Source organism: Oncorhynchus nerka, unplaced genomic scaffold, assembly GCF_034236695.1.
Source record: "Oncorhynchus nerka isolate Pitt River unplaced genomic scaffold, Oner_Uvic_2.0 unplaced_scaffold_1180, whole genome shotgun sequence".
Classification (NCBI taxonomy): Eukaryota; Metazoa; Chordata; class Actinopteri; order Salmoniformes; family Salmonidae; genus Oncorhynchus; species Oncorhynchus nerka.
Genome location: NW_027040153.1, coordinates 27,861 through 46,744, shown reverse-complemented (window position 1 = coordinate 46,744; position 18,884 = coordinate 27,861).

Here is an 18,884-nt window from a genome sequence, read left to right as displayed (position 1 = left end):
AACCACTACGCTACCCTGCTGCCCCAATAATACACTAGATACATGTAATATAGCCTATACAGTCTGATCCTTACATAACATTCTAACCACTACCCTGCTGCCCCAATAATACACTAAATACATGTAATATAGCCTATACAGTCTGATCCTTACATAACATCATCACTCAGACCAGACAGCATCACAGGTGATATTCTCCTGGACCAGACAGCATCACAGGTGATATTCTCCTGGACCAGACAGCATCACAGGTGATATTCTCCTGGACCAGACAGCATCACAGGTGATATTCTCCTGGACCAGACAGCATCACAGGTGATATTCTCCTGGACCAGACAGCATCACAGGTGATATTCTCCTGGACCAGACAGCATCACAGGTGATATTCTCCTGGACCAGACAGCTGGGTGATTACACTATATATACAATAGTATGTGGACACCCCTTCAAATTAGTAGATTGGGCCATTTCAGCCACACCAGTTGCCGACAGGTGTTTAAATTTAAGCCCACAGTCATGCAATCTCCATAGACAAACATTGGCAGTAGAATGGCCTTAATGAAGATCTCAGTAACTTTCCTGTTTCAGCATGACAACGCCCCTGTACACAAAGCTAGTTCAATACATGAATGGTTAGTTGAGATTGGTGTGGAAGAACTTCACAAAGCCCTGACATTAAAAACGTCAAACACCTTTGGGATGAATTGGAACGCTGACTGACAGGCCTCATCGCCCGACCTCACTAATGCTCTTGGAATGGAAGCAAGTCCTCGCAGCAATGTTCCAACATCTAGAGGAAAGCCTTCCCAGAAGAGTGGAGGCTGTTATGGCAGCAATGGGGGTACTAAATCCATGCAAATGCCCATGATTTTGGATTGAGATGTTTGACGAACAGGTGTCCACATTCTTTTGTTGATTTTGTCTATATACTGCAGGCAGGCAGGCCCTCCTCTTCTCCCCCCCCCCCCCCCCCCCGTCCTCTCCTCTTCTCCCCCTCTCCTCTTCTCCCCCTCTCCTCTTCTCCCTTCTCTCCTCTCCTCTTCTCCCTTCTCCCTCTTCTCCCTCCTCTCCTCTCCCTTCTCTCCTATCCTCTCCCCTCTCCTCTTCTCCCTTCTCCCCTCTCCTCATCTCCCCCTCCCCCTCTCCTCTTCTCCCCCTCTCCTCTTCTCCCTTCTCTCCTCTCCTCTCTTCTCCCTTCTCTCCTCTCCTCTTCTCCCCCTCTCCTCTCCTCTTCTCCCTTCTCTCCTCTCCTCTTCTCCCTTCTCTCCTCTCCTCTTCTCCTCCCCTCTCCTCTCCTCTTCTCCCTTCTCTCCTCTCCTCTCCCCTTCTCTCACCTCTCCTCTTCTCCCTTCTCTCCTCTCCTCTTCTCCCCCTCTCCTCTCCTCATCTCCCCCTCCCTCCCCCTCTCCTCCCCTCTCTCCTCTCCTCTTCCCCCCATCTCCTCTCCTTTTCTGCCCCCTCTCTTTCTCCCCCTCCTCTCCTCTTCTCCTCCCTCTCCTCTCCTCATCTCCCCCTCTCCTCATCTCCCCCTCTCCTCTTCTCCCCCTCTCCTCTCCTCATCTCCCCCCCCCCTCTCCTCTTCTCCCCCTCTCCTCTTCTCCCTTCTCTCCTCTCCTCTTCTCCCCCTCTCCCTCTCCTCTTCTCCCTTCTCTCCTCTTCTCCCTCTCTCTCCTCTCCTCTTCTCCCCCTCTCCTCTCCTCTTCTCCCTTCTCTCCTCTCCTCTCCTCTCCCCTTCTCTCACCTCTCCTCTTCTCCCTTCTCTCCTCTCCTCTTCTCCCCCTCTCCTCTCCTCATCTCCCCCTCCCTCTCCTCTCCTCTTCTCCTCCCTCTCCTCTCCTTTTCTGCCCCCTCTCCTCTCCTCTTCTCCCCCTCCTCTCCTCTTCTCCTCCCTCTCCTCTCCTCATCTCCCCCTCTCCTCTTCTCCTCCCTCTCCTCTCCTCTTCTCCCCCCTCTCCTCTTCTCCTCCCTCTCCTCTCCTCTTCTCCCCCTTTACCCTTCTTCTACCCCCCCTTACTTTATTTAATATAAATTAAACGATGGGAGGGAGACAGAGAGGGGTAGGGGTAGGGAAGTAGGGTAGAGAGGGAGGAGGGGGAGAGAGAGAATATATATTTTATCACTGTCTTCTCACCAGTGATGTCATCATAACCAGTAACCTGTTCCTCTCTTGGCCCAGCCTGACCCTGACATATAGCATCAGGCCTGTTGAGTTGACTTGGGTAACAGACCTCTAGCTTCTACACCACATCCCCCCTTCTCCTGCTCTAACATGAGACCTCATCAGTACTCATTTTGGGTGCTGGTACTGTTTATATTTAGGTGCTGGAACATTAAGCCAATATTCTATAAGAGGTGAACTCAAGCAGTAGAAAGTTAGAGGTGATATTATAGGACACTATGTGAAATGTTGCTGCTCTGTCAGCAGTTTCCTGTGGAGTTTTTCAGTTTGCTGTAGTGTGTTCAACCACTGATCCAAGATAAGTTGCTAAGAAGTTTATCTCACATCAAAGACCTAACGAACGAATGACATAGAAGTCATATAGCTGAGCAGCACGTTCCAGTCTTCAGTCCTCTCTACATGACAGTGACTTGTGTATGTCAGTGGAGCCCCAGTTAGAGACAGACATGATACCTGCAGTGGTACTGATGACCCTGTTGTGGAGCACAGGTAGGATGCTCTTATACTGCTACACACTTGTGACAGTTACTGAGATATGTTTTGATATTGTAAGATATTTTATAATTTGCAGGGTTAGTAAAATAACATGCAACTGGAAGCAGACAGTAAAAATGTGTCTCAAAGCAGGACAATGATGTGATCACCTGTAAATGTACTTTACTGTAGTCTAACTGTCCATCTGGGGACAGGCACTAATGTCAGTTAAGTTGTGATGGTGTCATGCATCTGACTGTTGTATATTCAGTGTGTCAATGATTGATTGTATCTGTCTCTATGTAAATGAATGAGAGTATATATGATGTATTATATATTAGGTTGGTGTTATGTTAGAGTAGGAGAAGGGAGGGGTGTAGATGATAGAGGTCTATGAGCTGAGTCAAGATCAACAGGTTCAACACTATACGTCACGAAGAGAGAGAGAACTAGAGAGAGAGAGAGATGAGAAGAGAGGAGGGGTGGGGAGAGAGATGTGAGGAGGAGGAGAGAGAGAGGGTATGGAGAGAGGAGGGTTGGGGAGAGAGAAAGGGAGGGGAGAGAGAAAGAGAGGGTAGGGAGAGAGAAAGGGAGGGGAGAGAGAAAGGGAGGGGCGATGGGAAAGGAGGGAATAGAGCAAGATAGGTGAGAGAGGAGGGTAGGGAAGAGAGGGTAGGGTAGAGAGAAGGGGAGGGGAGAACAGAGGGAAGGGGAGAGTGGAGGGTAGGAGAGAGAAGGGTAGAGTAGAGACGATGGGAGGGGTGGGAATAGAGAGATTTGCGGAGGAGAGAAGAGGGTAGGGGAGAGAGGAGGATGGAGGAGAGAGGAGGGTGGAGGAGAGATGGCGAATGTGTTTACACATGGTTGTTGTTGCACCATACCACTGTCATCCCCATCATATCATGAAAGGTCATGTTATGTTGATTTAACCTCTGCCTCTCTCTTCCTCTGACTCCTCCCTTTCTCTCTATCTATCTCTCTTTCTCTCTCTCCCTTTCTCCTCTGTCTCTCTCTTTCTCCTCAGATCTCCAGGCTCAAAGCGTCAGTCCACCAGGTAGGTAGAGTATAAATCTACAGTGATTATAGCAGTTCAATATTAGTCAACTTTATTATCCCACATGGAGAAATTCATGTGTCCATACAAACCATTCTAAAACCCAATAACAAGTAGTGTTTTATGGAACTACTTATACTTGACATATTATATATTATATTGGTCTGATGTTAGAGTAGGAGAAGGGGGGTGTAGATGATAGAGGTCTGTTACCAAGGCAACAGGTCTGATGCTATCTGTCAGGAAGAGAGAGAGAGGAACAGAGAGAGAAGGCGTGGAGAGAAAGTGAGATGTCAACAGAGATAGGGCTGACAGACTAACATGCAGCCAACTGAATATCTTGTCTTTACTGACTTCTCACCAGTGATGTCATCATAACCAGTAACTTTTTCCACTCTTGGTCCGGCTCAGCTTGACCCCTGACCTCTGATATTAATGATTTATGAAATGATTTAAAAAAATTTAAATTACATTTAATCTCATCTGCAAAGAGAGTTACACATTTGCATGGAAGGGGAATGTACACTACATGACCAAAAGTATGTGGACACCTGCTCATCTAACATCTCATTCCAAAATCATGGGCATTAATATGGAGTTGGTCCCCCCCTTTGCTGCTATAACAGCCTCCACTGTTCTGCGAAGGCTTTCCTCTAGATGATGGCACATTGCTGCTATAACAGCCTCCACTGTTCTGCGAAGGCTTTCCTCTAGATGATGGCACATTGCTGCTATAACAGCCTCCACTGTTCTGCGAAGGCTTTCCTCTAGATGATGGCACATTGCTGCTATAACAGCCTCCACTGTTCTGCGAAGGCTTTCCTCTAGATGATGGCACATTGCTGCTATAACAGCCTCCACTGTTCTGCGAAGGCTTTCCTCTAGATGATGGCACATTGCTGCTATAACAGCCTCCACTGTTCTGCGAAGGCTTTCCTCTAGATGTTGGAACATTGCTGCTATAACAGCCTCCACTGTTCTGCGAAGGCTTTCCTCTAGATGTTGGAACATTGCTGCTATAACAGCCTCCACTGTTCTGCGAAGGCTTTCCTCTAGATGTTGGAACATTGCTGCTATAACAGCCTCCACTCTTCTGGGAAGGCTTTCCTCTAGATGATGGCACATTGCTGCTATAACAGCCTCCACTGTTCTGGGAAGGCTTTCCTCTAGATGATGGCACATTGCTGCTATAACAGCCTCCACTGTTCTGCGAAGGCTTTCCTCTAGATGATGGCACATTGCTGCTATAACAGCCTCCCCTATTCTGCGAAGGCTTTCCACTAGATGATGGAACATTGCTGTAGGGACTTGCTTCCATTCAGCCACAACAGCATTAGTGAGGTTGGGCGATTAGGCCTGGCTCAGTCGACGTTTCAATTCATCCCTAAAGGTATTCAATGGGGTTTAGGTCAGGGCTCTGAGAAGGCCAGTAAAGTTCTTCCACATCGATCTCAACAAACTATTTCTGTATGGACCTCGCTTTGTGTACAGGGGCATTGTCATGCTGAAACAGGAAAGGGCCGTCCCCAAACTGTTGCCACAAAGTTGGAAGCACAGAATAGTCTAGAATGTCATTGTCTGCTGTAGCGATGACATTTCCCTTCAATGAAACTAAGGGGCCTAAACACCATCCATTAAAAACAACCCCAGACCATTATTCCTCCTCCACCAAACTTTACAGTTGGCACTATGCTTTGGGGCAGGTAGCGTTCTCCTGGCATCTGCCAAACCCAGGTTTGTGGTACGGACTGCCAGATGGTGAAACGTGATTCAACACTCCAGAGAAAGTGTTTCCACTCCAGCAGACGCTTGGCATTGCACATGGTGATCTTAGGCTTGTGTGCTGCTGCTCTGCTGTAGAAACCCATTTCATGAAGCTCCAGACGAACAGTTCTTGTGCTGAAGTTTCTTCCAGAGGAAGTTTGGAACTCGGAAGTGAGTGTTGCAACCGAGGACAGATGATTTTTACACGCGACGAACTTCAGCATACTGTAAGGTGTATCTGGGTCGGCCCGTCCTCCACCACCCCAACCCAACACATCCCACTCAGCTTTAGGATCTTAGTGAAACATTCACTATTGGTTTCAGGTGTGTTAGGTCAAGGCCAGAGTCACAACACACAGGACAGCAGACCCCCAGGGCAGGACTGAACAACCCAACAGCTGTTGAAAACAGGAAGTGGTCATGTTTTTTATACAGAATCCTTTTGTCCTACAGTTTTCCATATAAGGCATCCTGACCTCATGAACGTTGACCAGTAAATCAAATCTAGTGATACATAACGAGACATTTCTGCCGTCCATTGTGACATTGTTGGAGGATAACCAACCCTCCAATTCATTATAATGCATTTCTCAGCCTCTATAAATGCTTAGTTACACAGTTTCTTCTGATAACTGTCTCCGGTATCAACATTTCCAAGCCAACAAATACAGGGAGAAAAGAGAATCTGTAGACATGCTGAGATAAAAGAGCATCCTCTTTACCAGAATTCAGTCAGAATTCACAAGACCACAACATACGCAGATATGTCCCCTTTTGTGGATGGGGGGGGGGTCTTTAATCAACCACAAGGCTGGGAGAGAGAGATAGTAATTACTCACTGACAAACTGAGGAGGAGACAGGGGAGGAGGGAGAGAGAGAGATAGGAGAGAGATAGTTCTTACTCAATGACAGACTGAGGAGGAGACATGGGAGGAGGGAGAGAGAGAGAGATAGTTCTTACTCACTGACAGACTGAGGAGGAGACAGGGGAGGAGAGAGGGAGAGAGAGATCTTACTCACTGACAGACTGAGGAGGAGACAGGGGAGGAGAGAGGGAGAGAGAGATCTTACTCACTGACAGACTGAGGAGGAGACAGGGGAGGAGAGAGGGAGAGAGAGATCTTACTCACTGACAGACTGAGGAGGAGACAGGGGAGGAGGGAGAGAGAGAGAGATAGGAGAGAGATAGTTCTTACTCACTGACAGACTGAGGAGGAGACAGGGGAGGAGGGAGAGAGAGATATAGGAGAGAGATAGTTCTTACTCATTGACAGACTGAGGAGGAGACAGGGGAGGAGGGAGAGAGAGATAGTTCTTACTCACTGACAGACTGAGGAGGAGACAGGGGAGGAGGGAGAGAGAGATAGGAGAGAGAGATAGTTCTTACTCACTGACAGACTGAAGAGGAGACAGGGGAGGAGAGAGAGAGAGAGAGAGATAGGAGAGACAGATAGTTCTTACTCACTGACAGACTGAGGATGAGACAGGGGAGGAAGGAGAGAGATAGGAGAGAGATAGTTCTTACACACTGACAGACTGAGGAGGAGACAGGGGAGGAGGGAGAGAGAGAGATAGGAGAGAGAGATAGTTCTTACTCACTGACAGACTGAGGAGGAGACAGGGGAGGAGGGAGAGAGAGAGAGTTCTTACTCACTGACAGACTGAGGAGACAGGGGAGGAGGGAGAGAGAGAGTGATAAGAGAGAGAGATCTTACTCACTGACAGACTGAGGAGGAGACAGGGGAGGAGGGAGAGAGAGATAGGAGAGAGAGATAGTTCTTACTCACTGACAGACTGAGGAGGAGACAGGGGAGGAGGGAGAGAGAGATAGGAGAGAGAGATAGTTCTTACTCACTGACAGCCTGAGGAGGAGACAGGGGAGGAGGGAGAGAGAGAGATAGGAGAGAGAGATAGTTCTTACTCACTGACAGACTGAGGAGGAGACAGGGGAGGAGGGAGAGAGAGAGAGATAGGAGAGAGAGATAGTTCTTACTCACTGACAGGCTGAGGAGGAGACAGGGGAGAAGGGAGAGAGAGAGAGAGAGATAGTTCTTACTCACTGACAGACTGAGGAGGAGACAGGGGAGGAGGGAGAGAGAGAGAGATAGGAGAGAGAGATAGTTCTTACTCACTGACAGACTGAGGAGGAGACAGGGGAGGAGGGAGAGAGAGATAGGAGAGAGAGATAGTTCTTACTCACTGACAAACTGAGGAGGAGACAGGGGAGGAGGGAGAGAGAAATAGGTCTTACTAACTGACAGACTGAGGAGGAGACAGGGGAGGAGGGAGAGAGAGATAGTTCTTACTCACTGACAGACTGAGGAGGAGACAGGGGAGGAGGGAGAGAGAGAGAGATAGGAGAGAGAGATAGTTCTTACTCACTGACAGACTGAGGAGGAGACAGGGGAGGAGGGAGAGAGAGATAGGAGAGAGAGATAGTTCTTACTCACTGACAAACTGAGGAGGAGACAGGGGAGGAGGGAGAGAGAAATAGGTCTTACTAACTGACAGACTGAGGAGGAGACAGGGGAGGAGGGAGAGAGAGATAGTTCTTACTCACTGACAGACTGAGGAGGAGACAGGGGAGGAGGGAGAGAGAGAGAGATAGGAGAGAGATCTTACTCACTGACAGACTGAGGAGGAGACAGGGGAGGAGGGAGAGAGAGAGAGATAGGAGAGAGAGATCTTACTCACTGACAGACTGAGGAGGAGACAGGGGAGGAGGGAGAGAGAGAGATAGTTCTTACTCACTGACAGACTGAGGAGGAGACAGGGGAGGAGGGAGAGAGAGAGAGAGATAGGAGAGAGAGAGATAGTTCTTACTCACTGACAGACTGAGGAGGACACAGGGGAGGAGGGAGAGAGAGAGACAGATAGGAGAGAGAGAGATATTTCTTACTCACTGACAGACTGAGGAGGAGACAGGGGAGAAGGGAGAGAGAGAGAGATAGTTCTTACTCACTGACAGACTGAGGAGGAGACAGGGGAGGAGGGAGAGAGAGAGATAGTTCTTACTCACTGACAGACTGAGGAGGAGACAGGGGAGGAGGGAGAGAGAGAGATAGGACAGAGAGATAGTTCTTACTCACTGACAGACTGAGGAGGAGACAGGGGAGGAGGGAGAGAGAGAGAGAGATAGGAGAGAGAGAGATAGTTCTTACTCACTGACAGCCTGAGGAGGAGACAGGGGAGGAGGGAGAGAGAGATAGTTCTTACTCACTGACAGCCTGAGGAGGAGACAGGGGAGGAGGGAGAGAGAGAGATAGGAGAGATATAGTTCTTACTAACAGACTGGCTTGGTAGAAGAAGACAGGGGAGGAGAGAGAGAGAGACAAACATTTAAATCAAATGAATATATTTTTGTCACTGACTTCTCACCAGTGATGTCATCATAACCAGTAACCTGTTCCTCTCTTGGCCCAACCTGACCCTGACATATAGCATCAGGCCTGTTGAGTTGACTTGGGTAACAGACCTCTAGCTTCTACACCACATCCCCCCTTCTCCTGCTCTAACATGAGACCTCATCAGTACTCATTTTGGGTGCTGGTACTGTTTATATTTAGGTGCTGGAACATTAAGCCAATATTCTATAAGAGGTGAACTCAAGCAGTAGAAAGTTAGAGGTGATATTATAGGACACTATGTGAAATGTTGCTGCTCTGTCAGCAGTTTCCTGTGGAGTTTTTTTAACATATCAGTTTGCTGTCGTGTGTTCAACCACTGATCCAAGATAAGTTGCTAAGAAGTTAATCTCACATCATTGACGTTAGGACGTAATGAGAGAGAAGTCATATAGCCTAGCAGTATTTTACACTCTTCAGTCCACTCTTTATGACAGCAGACTGTGGAGCCCCAGTTAGAGACAGATATGATACCTGCAGTGATACTGATGACCCTGTTGTGGAGCACAGGTAGGATTTTGTTACACTGATATACACTTGTGACAGTTACTGAGATATGTTTTGATATTGTAAGATATATTATAATTTGCAGGGTTAGTAAAATAACATACATCTGGAAGCAGACAGTAAAAATGTGTCTCAAAGCAGGACAATGATGTGATCACCTGTAAATGTACTTTACTGTAGTCTAACTGTCCATCTGGGGACAGGCACTAATGTCAGTTAAGTTGTGATGGTGTCATGCATCTGACTGTTGTATATTCAGTGTGTCAATGATTGATTGTATCTGTCTCTATGTAAATTAATGAGAGTATATATTATGTATTATATATTATATTGGTGTTATGTTAGAGTAGGAGAAGGGAGGGTGTAGATGATAGAGGTCTATGAGCTGAGTCAAGATTTTCAAGTCCAACACTATATGTCAAGAAAAGAGAGAGAGAGAGAGAGAGAGAGAGAGAGAGAGAGAGAGAGAGAGATGAGCATAATGAGAGGGAGGAGAGAGGAAGGGTGGGGAGAGCAGAGGACGGGAGGGGACAGAGGAGGATAAGGGAGAGAGGAGGTAGAGGAGGGAGGAGGGTAAGGGAGAGAAAAGGAGAGGGAAGAGAGAGAATTGTGGAGGAGAGAGAAACAGAGAGAAGGGGGAGAGAGAAGGGGAGGGGAGAGAGAGAATTGTCGAGGAGAGAGAAAGAGAGAGAAGGGGAGGGAAGAGAGAGGGGAGGGAAGAGAGGGGGGAGGAGAGAGAGATTTGTAGAGAAGAGAGAAAGAGTAAGGGAAGGGCTCCACTAGGGCCCTCTCAGCCAGCCGGCTCCACTAGGGCCCTCTCAGCCAGCCTGCTCCACTAGGGCCCTCTCAGCCAGCCTGCTCCACTAGGGCCCTCTCAGCCAGCCTGCTCCACTAGGGCCCTCTCAGCCAGCCGTCTCCACTAGGGCCCTCTCAGCCAGCCGTCTCCACTAGGGCCCTCTCAGCCAGCCTGCTCCACTAGGGCCCTCTCAGCCAGCCTGCTCCACTAGGGCCCTCTCAGTCAGCCGGCTCCACTAGGGCCTTCTCAACCAGCCGGCTCCACTAGGGCCCTCTCAGCCAGCCTGTTCCACTAGGGCCCTCTCAGCCAGCCTGTTCCACTAGGGCCCTCTCAGCCAGCCTGTTCCACTAGGGCCCTCTCAGCCAGCCTGTTCCACTAGGGCCCTCTCAGCCAGCCTGTTCCTCTAGGGCCCTCTCAGCCAGCCTGTTCCACTAGGGCCCTCTCAGCCAGCCGGCTCCACTAGGGCCCTCTCAGCCAGCCTGGCTCCACTAGGGCCCTCTCAGCCAGCCTGCTCCACTAGGGCCCTCTCAGTCAGCCTGCTCCACTAGGGCCCTCTCAGCCAGCCGTCTCCACTAGGGCCCTCTCAGCCAGCCGTCTCCACTAGGGCCCTCTCAGCCAGCCTGCTCCACTAGGGCCCTCTCAGCCAGCCTGCTCCACTAGGGCCCTCTCAGTCAGCCGGCTCCACTAGGGCCCTCTCAACCAGCCGGCTCCACTAGGGCCCTCTCAGCCAGCCTGTTCCACTAGGGCCCTCTCAGCCAGCCTGTTCCACTAGGGCCCTCTCAGCCAGCCTGTTCCACTAGGGCCCTCTCAGCCAGCCTGTTCCACTAGGGCCCTCTCAGCCAGCCTGTTCCTCTAGGGCCCTCTCAGCCAGCCTGTTCCACTAGGGCCCTCTCAGCCAGCCGGCTCCACTAGGGCCCTCTCAGCCAGCCTGGCTCCACTAGGGCCCTCTCAGCCAGCCTGCTCCACTAGGGCCCTCTCAGCCAGCCTGTTCCACTAGGGCCCTCTCAGCCAGCCTGGCTCCACTAGGGCCCTCTCAGCCAGCCGGCTCCACTAGGGCCCTCTCAGCCAGCCGGCTCCACTAGGGCCCTCTCAGCCAGCCTGCTCCACTAGGGCCCTCTCAGCCAGCCTGCTCCACTAGGGCCCTCTCAGCCAGCCTGCTCCACTAGGGCCCTCTCAGCCAGCCTGCTCCACTAGGGCCCTCTCAGCCAGCCAGCTCCACTAGGGCCCTCTCAGCCAGCCTGCTCCACTAGGGCCCTCTCAGCCAGCCTGCTCCACTAGGGCCCTCTCAGCCAGCTGGTGTGTGTAGGAGAGTGTGAGCTGTGTGTACAAAAAGTAGAAGTACAAATGTCAAGGGAAATGAACTAAAGTGATAAATCTCGTCCTAGGTTTTATTTACTGTGGTGTTTGTTCTCCACTGGTTACCCTGTTGTCATCACAACAGGTCACACATTCTGCTGACATGATTACACACTGTGGTATTTCACCTAACAGATACAGGAGCTTGTCAATATTATATTTTCAAATTATTTTGGGTGCCTTGTAATATGAGAGAAATATATGTCTCCTATATCGACCTACATTTGGCAGGAGGTTAGGAAGTGCAGCTCAGTTTCCACCTCATTTTGTGAGTAGTGGGCACATAGCCTGTCTTCTCTCTGCCTATGGTGACCTCTCTCAATAGCAAGGCCATGCTCACATTGTCTCTACATTGTCCATTTGTTTCTCTGTTTTCTATCAGTCACAGTGGTCAGATAGTCTGCCACCGTGTCCTGTCTGTTTTCTATCAGTCACAGTGGTCAGATAGTCTGCCACCGTGTCCTGTCTGTTTTCTATCAGTCACAGTGGTCAGATAGTCTGCCACCGTGTCCTGTCTGTTTTCTATCAGTCACAGTGGTCAGATAGTCTGCCACCGTGTCCTGTCTGTTTAGGGCCAAACAGCACTTAATTCACTTTGACATTTTATAGTTGTGTAGTTGTCACGGCTGATTTCCTCCTCTTCGTCTGAAGAGGAGGAAGGATCGGACCAAGATGCGGCGTGGTACGTGTTCATGATGATTTTAATAAGACAAACACTGAACACTAATGAAATACAAAACAATAAACGAGGACGTACAAATACCAAACCGAAACAGTACCGTGTGGTGAAACAGACACAGACACGGAAACAATCACCCACAAAGTACCCACAGAATATGGCTGCCTAAATATGGTTCCCAATCAGAGACAACGATAGACAGCTGCCTCTAATTGAGAACCAATCTAGGCAACCATAGACATACAATATACCTAGAAAGAAAACAGCCCCATAAACATTCAAAACCCCTAGACAAGTAAAAAACCATACATCACCCATGTCACACCCTGACCTAACGAAAATAACAAGGAAAACAAAGAATACTATGGTCAGACAGTAGTTCTAGATAATGTGTGGTTTATTATATTTCCTAGTCAGTAAATATTTAATAATTGTGTAGTTCTAGATACTGTGTGGTTTATTATATTTCCTAGTCAGTAAATATTTAATAATTGTGTAGTTCTAGATACTGTGTGGTTTATTATATTTCCTAGTCAGTAAATATTTAATAATTGTGTAGTTCTAGATACTGTGTGGTTTATTATATTTCCTAGTCAGTAAATATTTAATAATTGTGTAGTTCTAGATACTGTGTGGTTTATTATATTTCCTAGTCAGTAAATATTTAATAATTGTGTAGTTCTAGATACTGTGTAGGTTTATTATATTTCTAGTCAGTAAATATGTAATAATTGTGTAGTTCTAGATACTGTGTAGGTTTATTATATTTCTAGTCAGTAAATATTTAATAATTGTGTAGTTCTAGATACTGTGGTTTATTATATTTCTAGTCAGTAAATATTTAATAATTGTGTAGTTCTAGATACTGTGGTTTATTATATTTCTAGTCAGTAAATAATTAATAATTGTGTAGTTCTAGATACTGTGTGGGTTTATTATATTTCTAGTCAGTAAATATTTAATAATTGTGTAGTTCTAGATACTGTGTAGGTTTATTATATTTCTAGTCAGTAAATATTTAATAATTGTGTAGTTCTAGATACTGTGTGGTTTATTATATTTCTAGTCAGTAAATATTTAATAATTGTGTAGTTCTAGATACTGTGTAGGTTTATTATATTTCTAGTCAGTAAATATTTAATAATTGTGTAGTTCTAGATACTGTGTAGGTTTATTATATTTCTAGTCAGTAAATATTTAATAATTGTGTAGTTCTAGATAATGTGTGGTTTATTATATTTCTAGTCAGTAAATATTTAATAATTGTGTAGTTCTAGATACTGTGTGGTTTATTATATTTCTAGTCAGTAAATATTTAATAATTGTGTAGTTCTAGATACTGTGTGGTTTATTATATTTCTAGTCAGTAAATATTTAATAATTGTGTAGTTCTAGATACTGTGGTTTATTATATTTCTAGTCAGTAAATATTTAATAATTGTGTAGTTCTAGATACTGTGTAGGTTTATTATATTTCTAGTCAGTAAATATTTAATAATTGTGTAGTTCTAGATACTGTGTGGGTTGATTATATTGTCACCCATAGCATTGGTGTCCTGTATGACAGAGTCATAGACATGTAAGATGCATGAAAGAGGAGGATGGCGTTGATGTTTCTCTACAGGGGGAGTCAACATGTGTTTTCTACCTGTCTACCTGTCTAGTACCCCCACCTGTCTAGTACAGAACTCAACTCTCTACCTGACCCCATCAGTCTAGTACCCCCACCTGTCTAGTACAGAACTCAACCCTCTCCCTGACCCCCACCTGTCTAGTACCCCCACCTGTCTAGTACAGAACTCAACCCTCTCCCTGACCCCCACCTGTCTAGTACATAACTCAACTCTCTCCCTGACCCCCACCAGTCTAGTACAGAACGCAATTCTCTCCCTGACCCCCACCAGTCTAGTACATAACTCAACTCTCTCCCTGACCCCCATCAGTCTAGTACATAACTCAACTCTCTCCCCGACCCCCCAGTCTAGTACATAACTCAACTCTCTCCCTGACCCCAACACGTATTTATACACACCCCATTTAGCCATACCCTAGGTTTATCTGTATTTCTACACACCCCATTTAGCCATACCCTAGGTTTATCTGTATTTCTACACACCCCATTTAGCCATACCCTAGGTTTATCTGTATTTCTACACACCCCATTTAGCCATACCCTAGGTTTATCTGTATTTCTACACACCCCATTTAGCCATACCCTAGGTTTATCTGTATTTCTACACACCCCATTTAGCCATACCCTAGGTTTAGCTGTATTTCTACACACCCCATTTAGCCATACCCTAGGTTTATCTGTATTTCTACACACCCCATTTAGCCATACCCTAGGTTTAGCTGTATTTCTACACACCCCATTTAGCCATCTGTATTTCTACACACCCCATTTAGCCATACCCTACCCTTTAGGTTTATCTGTATTTCTACACACCCCATTTAGCCATACCCTAGGTTTATCTCTATTTCTACACACCCCATTTAGCCATACCCTAGGTTTATCTGTATTTCTACACACCCCATTTAGCCATACCCTAGGTTTATCTCTATTTCTACACACCCCCCTAGGTTTATTTAGCCATACCATAGGTTTATCTGTATTTCTACACACCCCATTTAGCCATACCCTAGGTTTATCTGTATTTCTACACACCCCATTTAGCCATACCCTAGGTTTATCTGTATTTCTACACACCCCATTTAGCCATACCCTAGGTTTATCTGTATTTCTACACACCCCATTTAGCCATACCCTAGGTTTATCTCTATTTCTACACACCCCATTTAGCCATACCCTAGGTTTATCTGTATTTCTACACACCCCATTTAGCCATACCCTAGGTTTATCTCTATTTCTACACATCCCATTTAGTCATACCCTAGGTTTATCTGTATTTCTACAGCCCCAAACTACTTCCTAACGCTTCAAACACTTCGACTGCATCACAGCTGCATAACATTTTGCGCAGGTACCTTTTACACAGCTAGACAACTATACTGATGCAGGTCCCTTTTACACAGCTAGGCAACTATACTGATGCAGGTACCTTTTACACAGCTAGGCAACTATACTGATGCAGGTAGATTTTACACAGCTAGGCAACTATACTGATGCAGGTACCTTTTACACAGCTAGGCAACTATACTGATGCAGGTACATTTTACACAGCTAGGCAACTATACTGATGCAGGTACCTTTTACACAGCTAGGCAACTATACTGATGCAGGTCCCTTTTACACAGCTAGGCAACTATACTGATGCAGGTACCTTTTACACAGCTAGGCAACTATACTGATGCAGGTACCTTTTACACAGCTAGGCAACTATACTGATGCAGGTACCTTTTACACAGCTAGACAACTATACTGATGCAGGTACCTTTTACACAGCTAGACAACTATACTGATGCAGGTACCTTTTACACAGCTAGGCAACTATACTGATGCAGGTACCTTTTACACAGCTAGGCAACTATACTGATGCAGGTACCTTTTATACAGCTAGGCAACTATACTGATGCAGGTACCTTTTATACAGCTAGGCAACTATACTGATGCAGGTACCTTTTACACAGCTAGGCAACTATACTGATGCAGGTACCTTTTACACAGCTAGACAACTATACTGATGCAGGTCCCTTTTACACAGCTAGGCAACTATACTGATGCAGGTACCTTTTACACAGCTAGGCAACTATACTGATGCAGGTACCTTTTACACAGCTAGGCAACTATACTGATGCAGGTACATTTTACACAGCTAGGCAACTATACTGATGCAGGTACCTTTTACACAGCTAGGCAACTATACTGATGCAGGTCCCTTTTACACAGCTAGGCAACTATACTGATGCAGGTACCTTTTACACAGCTAGGCAACTATACTGATGCAGGTACCTTTTACACAGCTAGGCAACTATACTGATGCAGGTACCTTTTACACAGCTAGACAACTATACTGATGCAGGTACCTTTTACACAGCTAGACAACTATACTGATGCAGGTACCTTTTACACAGCTAGGCAACTATACTGATGCAGGTACCTTTTACACAGCTAGGCAACTATACTGATGCAGGTACCTTTTATACAGCTAGGCAACTATACTGATGCAGGTACCTTTTATACAGCTAGGCAACTATACTGATGCAGGTACCTTTTACACAGCTAGGCAACTATACTGATGCAGGTACCTTTTACACAGCTAGGCAACTATACTGATGCAGGTACCTTTTACACAGCTAGGCAACTATACTGATGCAGGTTCCTTTTACACAGCTAGGCAACTATACTGATGCAGGTACCTTTTACACAGCTAGGCAACTATACTGATGCAGGTACCTTTTACACAGCTAGGCAACTATAGTGATGCAGGTACCTTTTACACAGCTAGGCAACTATACTGATGCAGGTACCTTTTACACAGCTAGGCAACTATACTGATGCAGGTACCTTTTACACAGCTAGGCAACTATACTGATGCAGGTACCTTTTACACAGCTAGGCAACTATACTGATGCAGGTACCTTTTACACAGCTAGGCAACTATACTGATGCAGGTTCCTCTTACACAGCTAGGCAACTATACTGATGCAGGTACCTTTTACACAGCTAGGCAACTATACTGATGCAGGTACCTTTTACACAGCTAGGCAACTATAGTGATGCAGGTACCTTTTACACAGCTAGGCAACTATACTGATGCAGGTACCTTTTACACAGCTAGGCAACTATACTGATGCAGGTACCTTTTACACAGCTAGGCAACTATACTGATGCAGGTACCTTTTACACAGCTAGGCAACTATACTGATGCAGGTACCTTTTACACAGCTAGACAACTATACTGATGCAGGTACCTTTTACACAGCTAGACAACTATACTGATGCAGGTACCTTTTACACAGCTAGGCAACTATACTGATGCAGGTACCTTTTACACAGCTAGGCAACTATACTGATGCAGGTACCTATTACACAGCTAGACAACTATACTGATGCAGGTACCTTTTACACAGCTAGGCAACTATACTGATGCAGGTACCTTTTACACAGCTAGGCAACTATACTGATGCAGGTACCTTTTACACAGCTAGGCAACTATACTGATGCAGGTACCTTTTGCAGGTGGTCGCATGCGGTTGGACACATGGAGGAGAGAATCATTTTCTCAGTTTCCTCAAAACTGTGTCTTTTTTTAAACAACTGCTGACAGCTACAGGGACAAAACAAATGGAAAATGAAAAGTGGATCGGCGATGGCTAGAAGTCCGGTGGCGAAGGCTAGAAGGCCGGTGGCGATGGCTAGAAGGCCGGTGGCGAAGGATAGAAGGCCGGTGGCGATGGCTAGAAGGCCGGTGGCGATGGCTAGAGGTGACGTCGCTGCCCGAACAAGGAGCGGGACCGACTTCTGTGGAAGTTGTAACAGTACCCCCCCCTTGACGCGCAGGGCGATCCGGATGGAGATGGTGGAACTCCCGCAGCAACGAAGGGTCCGAAACGTCCTCCACCGGCACCCAGCATCTCTCCTCCGGACCGTACCCCTCCCACTCCACGAGGTACTGAAGGCCTTTCGCCCGATGCCTCGAGTCCATTATGGCTCAAACAGCATACGCCGGGCCCCCCTTGATGTCCAGAGGGGGTGGAGGAACCACCTGCACCTCAGACTCCTGGAGTGGACCAGCCACCACCGGCCTGAGGAGAGACACATGGAACGAGGGGTTAATACGGTAATCGGGGGGAAGATGTAACCTGTAGCAAACCTTGTTCAGTCTCCTCAGGACTTTGAATGGCCCCACAAACCGCGGGCCCAGCTTCCGGCAGGGCAGGCGGAGGGGCAGGTTTCGGGTCGAGAGCCAGACCAGTGAAAACCCGATGGCGGAGGTGAAAACCAGAGGTAAGGCTGACCGAGACCCCCAGACGTTCCATAAACGCCCTCCAGACCCTTGACATGAACTTGGGACCTCGATCAGACACTATATCCTCTGGCACCCCATAGTGCCCATAAGACGTGTGTAAACAAGGCCTCCTCAGTCTGTAGGGCCGTAGGGAGACTAGTCAAAGGAAGGAGACCGCAGGACTTAGAGAACCGATCCACAACGACCTGGACCGTGAGGGAGGAAGATCCTTGAGGAAGTCCACAGAAAGGTGCGACCAAGGTCATTGTGGAATGGGTAAGGGCTGTAAAGTCCCTCTGGGCAGGTGGAAGGGAGTGGGCTCTGTACGTAACACGCGCTCAATGTCCGTGTCCAGCTCCCACACTACCGGTGCCACCAGGCAAGTGGCTGGAAGTTTGGGAGTGTGATCTATGGACCGCTCCTCTGTGTCATACATCCGAGACAGTGCGTCTGCCTGCGTTCTGGGAACCTGGTCTGTAGGACAGTGCGTCTGCCTTAGTGTTCTGGGAACCTGGTCTGTAGGACAGTGTGTCTACCTTAGCGTTCTGGGAACCTGGTCTGTAGGACAGTGCGTCTGCCTGCGTTCTGGGAACCTGGTCTGTAGGAAAGGGTGAAAATTAAACGGGTGAAGAACATGGCCCACCTTGCCTGGCGAGGGTTCAGTCTCCTCGCTGCCCGGATGTACTCCAGATTGCGGTGGTCAGTCCAGATGAGAAAAGGGTGTTTAGCCCTCTCAGGCCAATGTCTCCACACCTTCAGAG